Here is an 8,708-nt window from a genome sequence, read left to right on the forward strand (position 1 = left end):
CCCTGGAAACCCTCCCCAGGACCCTGGAAACCCTCCCCAGGACCCTGCACTGCAGAGATCACAAGTCACAGCCGGGATCAGGGGCTCACAGGTGGAGGGGACTCTCTGACACAAGGTCCACCTTGCCACACACTGACCCACCTGTGTGCAGGAGGACATGGGGGAGGACACGTAAGACCCCTTCCAGAGCCAGCTTGGCCTCTGATTCCAGAGGAGGACCCCACTCTGGACCCCACCCCAAATCCCACCCCAGGCAGTACCTGGCTGGGATGTGCTGACAGGGGCTGTCTGTGTCCTGGAGGCAGCACTGACCCGAAGGAAAGGCCCACAAGCCCTGGCCTTATATAGGGGGGAGCCCGGGCTGTGCTACTGGCTGGGAGGGGCTGCCCCCCGGGACAGGGCTGGAAGGCAGCTGAGCCTCTCACCTCACCGCCCAGGCATCGTGCCCACCCGGAACCCAGGCATGCCTCGCGCCCATCCCCATGGCCTTGTATGGGCCGCCCCAGGGTCTGGGCCCAGACCCCCCCCACCCCTGTCACCACCAAGCTGGTCCCCCGACCAAGTGCTGAGTCGGGCTGGCGGGGACAGCTGGCCCCCCGCCGGGGCCACGGGATAGTGTCAGGGAATGTCCCAGGAACGTAGAAGCCACCCTCCCCTGGCCCTCCGCTGGGCCACCAGCCTCTCCTCAGCCCCCAGCGGCCTTGACCCCAGCAAACAGCAGGTCCTGAGCCCTAGCCCTGGGGAAACCTTGCAATGGCCCCTGAAGGTCAGGTATCTGGTTTTCCAGCAGAGGAAACAGAGATCCAGAGAGGCTGTGTGATTTGCCTGCTGTCACCCAGCTACAGGGAGTATCTGACCAAAGCCGAGGTGGGAACAGGGGTGACCTGAAACCTGTGCTTGGATGTACTTTCCTCCTTGGGAGCGGGTGGGAGGGAAACTGAGGCTGGGCTGAGTTGGGGCGGTTCTAACTCAAAGCCAGGTTGGAGGCGGTGGTCACCTTTCCCACTCCAGGCCACCCGCCTGGTGACACTGGGAGATTTCCGCTGTGGAGGGGACAGGGAGGGACGTGGCCTGCCGGGAAGGGAGGTTATTTTTAGAGCTAGCTCGCTGTGTTCTCTGGGGGACCCGAGGTGCTGGGGATGGGGGGGCGCGGGGGCAGGTGTGAGGAGGTTGGGTCGCCACGTGTCCAGGCTAATTATAACCAGGCGTCTCGGGTGTCCCCAGGGCTCGCCTCCTTACAAGGGCAGCCGCGAGCCCGAGAGACCAGCCCCACCCGCAGGGGAAGGGGGCTGGGTGGCGGCTCAGGTCAGAGCGCAGGTCTCGCTCGGATCCGGGCTCTCAGCACCTCGACCGTGACGGGGGACCTCAAGGGCCGAGGATGAGATTCTGCGGAAGTGGGACGGCACAGAGGAAACTGCTTCCTCCGCCTGGAAGGCGCCAAGACTTGGGCAAGGGGGGTCAAGTCCAGGGAGGAGGAGGTTCAGGGAGCGCCCGGATTGAAACAAAGAAGAGAACGTTCCTTTCCCTCTGAGCTTCCTCCCTCCTCCCCGGTCTTCCCCGCTTCTTCCCAGGCATAGGGGCACTGATCTAGGGAAAGGGGACCCTCTCTACCTCTCCCTAGGTTACTATTGGGATGGGGAGCTGCCTAGAAAACTTTTCCTTGGGGCCTAGCCCCTGATCTCTCCACCAACATCCCCTTCTCAGTAAGGTCAGAGTGACAGTGTTCTCCTTCACAGTTAGGGAAACTGAGGCCCAGAGAACTAAAAGGAACTGGTCTAGAATTATTATGCCTTTATCATTTCAACAATTATTTATTAAGCACTTAATGGGAACACAGCAGAAAATAAGCAAAACCCCTGCCCTCGCGGAGGTGACATTTCAGTGAGAGTAAACAAGTCAATATATGCTCTAATGTCAGGGACAATGGGGCTTTGAAGGAAAGGACAGAGGGTAAGGGATGAGAGTGATGGCACAGCAGAGGAGATCAGGTCAGACCTCTCTGGGGAGGTGACATCCGAGCAGGGACTGGAGGGAGCCAGCCATGTGGAGATCTGGAAGAGGGACAGCAGGTGCAAAGGCCCTGAGGTGGGAGTGGCTTGGCATATCTGAGAGACAGGGAGATGGCTGGAGGGCTGGAGCAGATGGGGCAGAGGGGAGAGTGGGAGGGAGAAGATGATGTTGGAGAGAAGCCAGGAGCAGACCTATAGGGTCCTAGGGGCTGTGGAGGAGTTTCCATCCCACTGTGAGTGGGATAGGAGTCCCTGAGGGCTATGAGCAAGGGAGAGACAGGATCCAGCCACATCACACACAGCTCAGCCCCCTGGACCCCTAATAACCCCTTGTGTGGACATTTGACATTCCTTTTGGCCACACAGCATCCTAAGCCCTTTCTGTGTCTGGGGAGCCCCCCACCCTCTGACCACCTCCTTTGGAGAAGCCAAAAATGTCAGAAACTCAGTTTCCCATAATCCTTTGCAGCGATGGTCCAGTCACGTGACCAGGGCTGAGCCAATCAAACACTCCAGCAGACCTTGTATCATAAGCTCTACCTCCTTTATCTTCTTTGAGTCTCACAGAAACAGTTGGCCTTGGGGAGCTCTATAATCCCCATCATATATCTTCCTCCCACTCCCAGCCCCTGAGCCCATCAGTCTCCAAGGCCTGTCCATCCCTCCTACCCTAGCTCAAGACCTCCACATTCACTCCTGCCCTATAGCCTCCTCGCTGGGCTCCTGCCCCAGTGTTGCCCTGTCCCACCTACTCCCTACTTGCTGCCCTCTCCTGCTCAGAACCTGCCATGGCTCCCCAGTGCCCTCAGGATAAATGAGTATTTGTTGACTAAGTAAATAATAGTAGCTTTATCTGTCATTTGGAAACCCCTTCACCCAGCTTAAGCAGAAAGGGCTTTCCTACCAGATATTAGGTGCTCACAAAATTGTTGGAAGGGCTGAAGGAGCAGGCTCTAGGCTGGGCCTCCAGGAACACCTCTTGCCCCCAGAATCATGCTTCCTCTGAAAAACTGGATGTGCTAGAAGGAAGTTAGCATGGATATTGAGTGGCCACTCCACTCACAGTCTCCACCCTAACAGTTAACTCTCATGGAGCACTCCTATATGTCAAGTACTAGGCTAACTGCTTTACATATATTAGCTCATTTAACATTCCCAACAATAAGGCTCAGAGAGGTTAAGTGACTTGCTCAAGGTCACACAGCTGGGAAGGGGCAGAGCTGGGAATCAAACTGGCACAGGGCTGCCGAGAGTGGGTTCAGGCTTTGGTAAGGATAATTTTCAGGCCTCTCAGCAAGGTCAGACAATATTGTCAGCCCAGAGTCTCTTAGGCCCTGACAATTTGTACCCACATCCCCTTGCCCCCTTCACCACCCTAGCAGTCTGGTTTCAGGATTCAATCACTGTATGTGTATTAACCAATTTAATTCTCCAGCAGTCCTATGAGGTAGATATGCAAATTTTACAAGTCAAGAAAGTGAAGCCCAGAGAAGTTGAGTCACTTTCCCAAAATCACACAGCTGGGAAGTAGCAGAACCAGACTGGACGGAGTAGTCATTCCCTTCCTGATTCCACCTGTTCATGCTAAAGCCTCATTTTACAGCGGATGGATGCTGAGACTGGAAAAGGGCAAGGGATCGCAGACTTCTGGTATCCTCAGGTGGCAAAAGGTACAAGAGAGCTTTGTGGGATCTCTCTTATAAGAGCACCAATCCCATTCATGAGGGCTTCTCCTCCTACTAATACCAAAGGCCCCAGCTATTAATGCTATCACCTTGGAAGGTTAGGATTTCAACATATGAATTTTGGGAAAACACAAACATTTAGATCATAGCACCAAGATATATTGCTAAGTGCGGGGGCGGGGCGGGGAAAGAAAAAAATATATATATACCTGTTGCCACAAAAATGCTGTGAAACACACCACCCCAAAATGCAGGAACTTTGAAATGGATGTGGGGTTGACTGACAGTTGGCTGATTTGGGCTGGGCACAACTGGGAAGCTTTGCTCCATACTCTTATGTTAAAAACAAGACAACGGGCTCAAAATGCTAAGCCCCATGTCACCAAATCAAGACTTAATGACAGTTTCGGCTCTCCTGGAGATGGACTCTTAAACCACCCACTCAGATCAGCACTAGTTAGGTAATCTGCCTGATAGACCCCTGCCGTCCCTAAAGGAAAGTGACCTTGCAATAACCAGCCTGCTTTTTTTTCCGGGTACAACTTTCTTGTTTCTGCTCCCTTCCACCTATAAAAGTCTTTCATTTTGTTTAGTTCCTCGAAGCTCCTTTCTGTCTGCTAGATTGGATGCTGCCTGATTCGAATCGATTTTTGCTCAAACTCAATACAATTTTAATATACCTCAGTTTATCTTTTAACACTACAGAGACGTTGTGGTGTGTGGGCCAAAGGGGGGAGCAGCCATGCAGGGGAAGCTTTTCTCATGCCTGTGCCTGGGCGCAAAAGGCAACGTTCAAGGCCCCTTAGGTCGAAGCTCAGAACTGGCATGACTGGTACTTGTGCCACTCTGCTGTTGACTAAAGTAAGTCACATGACCACACTCAAAGTCAAGGCCATTGTTCAGTCTACCTCCATGGGTAAGGTTTTTCTCATTTGTGTTTTTCTTAAATGGTCACTCATTCTCAGACATCCACATACAATTCATATCCCTGGAATATCTCAGGAAGGATATTAGAAACTGGTAATCATGTTGGCTTCTGGGAAGAGTGGGGATCACGGAGTGACAAAGACCTACTTTTCACTCTGTAGTCTTTTGTTCTCTGTGAACATCCTTTCTGACAGCACTTTACTTCTTAAATTAAAAAAGAGAGTAAATATAATTCACACTGCTGTATGTTATATGAAAGTTAAGAGAGTAAAAATAAATAAGTAAATAAAAATAAAAAAGGGGGGAGGCTTTTTAAAAACTATGGCCAAGAGATGAAAATAGAAAAGCCCCCATCGCATCTACCCATTTTCCTGACATGGCAAACTGAGGCCTTAAGTGATTAGATGGGGATTTTGTTGAGTGCCTTCTTCTTCTTTTTTTTTTGTCACTAGTTAATATATGAGTTTATTTGGGATGATTTTGATTTTAGAAGGAAGACAAGTTCAAAGAATCGTTTGATAGAAAATGAAACGAGTTAGTTGTATATGGATGGACGTTGAAAATACATTTATAAGCTAAAAGGTATGACAAATTTCTACCCAGTGTCTCTTTTGTTTTGTTTTCTAATTTATTTTATTGAAGTATAGTTGATTTACAATGTCATGTTAATTTCCGCTATACAGCACAGTGATTCAGTTATATATATATATATATATATATATGTATACATTCTTTTTCATATTCTTTTCCATTATGGTTTATCATAGGATGTTGAATATATCCCTGTGCTATACAGTAAGACCTTGTTGTTTATCCATCCTATATATAATAGTTTGCATCTGCTAATCCCAAACTCCCAATCCACCCCACCCAGTGTTTCTTTTTTTTTTGACATAAGCTCTTTTTATTTTTTTAATTAGCTGTGCTTTATCTTTTTTTTTTAAATAAATTTATTTTATTTATTTATTTATTTTTGCCTGTGTTGGGTCTTCGTTGCTGCCTGCGGGCCTTCTCAGGGCAGTGGATTCTGTTGTTGTGGAGCACAGACTCTAGGCACGCTGGTTTAGTTACTGCGGGGCATGTGGGATCTTCCCCGACCAGGGCTCGAACCCGTGCCCCCTGCACTGGCAGGCAGATTCTTAACCACTGCGCCACCAGGGAAGTCCGCACCCAGTGTTTCTTAATGGATACTTCAAAATGAAACAGTTTGAGATCTTCACATTTGGTTGCTGCATTTTTATTTAATTAATAACTGTCTTGGCCATTTTTCATCTGGTAAAGCAACCTAACCAGGAGATATTCAGGGAAGCATTACTCACCCTATTGCCAATAAATTAGAACATGGCAACTGAAGACATCTGAGTTTGGTTGGTCCTTGATCTTTTCATGGACCATTAGGAATAATTTCCACAGCGTTCTTGCAAGTGGAGGAAAAAGGTGGAAATGCTAAAAAAAACTGAGTCCAACAGAGAAGGCGACCAGGGAATTGGTTATGCTTTGACTGAACTAGAGCTGCCTTCCCCCAGCTAGAATCAAGTTCAAATGCTGACTGCCTTGTTGACTGTGGTCTTGGGTGAGGGATTTCTCCTCTCTGAGCTTCAGTTTCCTCCTCTTTCTTTCTTTCTTTTTTTTTTTTTTTGCGGTACGCGGGCCTCTCACTGTCGTGGCCTCTCCCGTTGCGGAGCACAGGCTCCGGACCCGCAGGCTCAGCGGCCATGGCTCACGGGCCCAGCCGCTCCGCGGCATGTGGGATCTTCCCGGACCGGGGCACGAACCCGTGTCCCCTGCATCGGCAGGTGGACTCTCAACCACTGTGCCACCAGGGAAGCCCTTTCTTTCTTTATTTTTCAGCCAAAGATGCTTCTACTTTATTTTCAATTCTCACCATTACAAGTGTTGGATTCTGCGAGATCATAGTTAAAACACTTTGGTGTAGGACATCAATTTTACACATAACGGCTGGATCTTTTAAAAAGCCAATTTTGGGCTCTGGTGTTAAATTAAATTTTATATGAATACATGAATTTGAAACTCAAAAACAACCTAAATGATAAAAAGAACTCATCAATACATTTATATTCTCTATCATAAATGATACATAAGTAAGAATTCAACTATTTTTACATCTGCAAGTCAGATGCTATCAAGCCAACTGCCATGTACAATCCATAATCCTCTTACATTTTTAACTCAAAGACAAATAGGAAGATTCAGTACATTTTAATTTCCCAAATGTTCTCAGAAAGAATGATCAGAAGCATCCTCCAGTTGTTGTTTTTTTTTGAGTTTTTGAATTTTATTTTATTTTTTTATACAGCAGGTTCTTATTAGTTATCCATTTTGTACATATTAGTGTATAGATGTCAATCCCAATCTCCCACTTCATCCCACCCCCCCCACCCCTGCCACTTTCCCCCCTTGGTGTCCATACGTTTGTTCTTTACATCTGAAGCATCCTCCAGTTTTCAAACACAGTTGGGTAAATCCATTTACCCCACGGGAACTACCTGTGTGTGTTGTAAGGTAGTAGTGAAAGACTACGATCCTCTGCGGTAGTGATGCCCTCAATGCGGAAGCCTTCCCTCTTCACGTGAAGCGTGTGAATAACAGGAAGGGACAGAGTCACCTTCATTATCTCCTCAACTATTGGTGTTTTCATAGGATTTTAAATGCCTGATTTCAATTTTACAACAACAATACCAATATTCATTCTGAAAGGTAATCTTATCTTCCAAGTAGCAGTTATTAACAACTTCCAACATGATCTCTAGGAACAATTTGAAGTTCTTTTTTTTTTTTTTTTTTGGCCACACAGCTTGCAAGATATTATTTCCCCGACCAGAGATCGAACCCGTGCCGCCTGCAATGGAAGCGCAGAATCATAACCACTGGCCTGCCAGGGAAGTCCCTAATTTGCAGTTCTGAACCATGCTTTGGAAAAACATTTCCAGCAGTCTGTGCAGGATTTATGCCTATTCCATTATGGGTAATTATTGCAGTTATTGGATGTTGCAGGAACTTTAAATTCTTCTGTTGCGAACTTTAAGACTGCTGTGAAAGGTGTACTTTTGGTAACACAGAGTACTTTGTGGGGCAGCTGAGAGTCTGACGTCAGAGTGATCTTAAAGAAAACCTTTGACATGGCAGAGCCAGTCCAGAGACCCCACCGATTCCACCGGCTAGCCCCACATCCTCTGAAGTGCAGCCTGGCCCAGTCTCCTCCTTTTTAGATATGGCAAGTAAGAGTGCCTACCTCAGAGGGTGGCTGTATGGATTCTGGGGCTCTGCTACTCCTTGGCTGTGTGATCTTGGACAAGTCACTTAACCTCTCTGTGCCTCATCTTCTTCACCTGTGGAATGAGGACAATCATAGCAGGTTGGTGTGAAGGTGAACGGAATTAATCTACAAGGCAAGACCTGACATAGGGCCTGTCTTGGGTAAGAACTCAGGAATGCCAGCCCCAGCTGACGCTGTGCAAAAGTGCTTGGCACAGGGCCAGCCCAAATGCTATGTGTTGAGTGCAATCATCCCTGTTTTACGTTTATTTATTTATTTATTTATTGGCTGCCTTGGGTCTTCGTTGATGCACGTGGGTTTTCTCTAGTTGCAGCGAGCGGGGGCTAACTTCATTGCGGTGCCTGGGCTTATTGCGGTGGCTTCTCTTGTTGCGGAGCACGGGTTCTAGGCGCGGGGGCTTCAGTAGTTGTGGCATGCGGGCTCAGTAGTTGTGGCTCATGGACTCTAGAGCGCAGGCTCAGTAGTTGTGGCACACGGGTTTAGTTGCTCTGTGGCACGTGGGATCTTCCCGGACCAGGGCTCGAACCCATGTCCCCTGCATTGGCAGACGGATTCTTAACCACTGTGCCACGAGAGAAGTCCCCATCCGTTTTATAGATGAGGAAATAGGTGCTCAGAAAATCATGGCTTGCCCCAGGTGATATGGAAAGGAAATGTCAAGACCAGGATTTGAATGCAGATCTACCTGGCTCCAATTCCCTCCCACCCCCCACCCCACATACACACACAGTGTTTACCATGTGCCACTCTGTTCTAAGCCTTTTACAGGGATTACTCATTAATCCCCAC

The 8,708-nt window shown here is 48.4% G+C and overlaps 1 protein-coding gene and 1 pseudogene across 1 annotated transcript in view; both read right to left on the reverse strand.

The window, feature by feature from the left end:
• CKM (creatine kinase, M-type) overlaps window positions 1-407 on the reverse strand; it is an 8,939-nt gene extending 8,532 nt beyond the window's left edge. Inside the window, exon 1 of the mRNA XM_029243805.1 lies at window positions 261-407. The gene's annotated coding sequence lies outside the window, so the exon portion shown is untranslated. The remainder of the gene's footprint in view (window positions 1-260) is intronic.
• A 6,959-nt stretch (window positions 408-7,366) lies between these two features.
• Window positions 7,367-7,763, reverse strand: LOC114907920 (annotated as a pseudogene).
• Window positions 7,764-8,708: the final 945 nt, after the last annotated feature.

This window comes from Monodon monoceros, unplaced genomic scaffold, assembly GCF_005190385.1.
Source record: "Monodon monoceros isolate NGI ecotype Baffin Bay Population unplaced genomic scaffold, NGI_Narwhal_1 Super_Scaffold_10, whole genome shotgun sequence".
In the NCBI taxonomy this organism is placed as follows: domain Eukaryota; kingdom Metazoa; phylum Chordata; class Mammalia; order Artiodactyla; family Monodontidae; genus Monodon; species Monodon monoceros.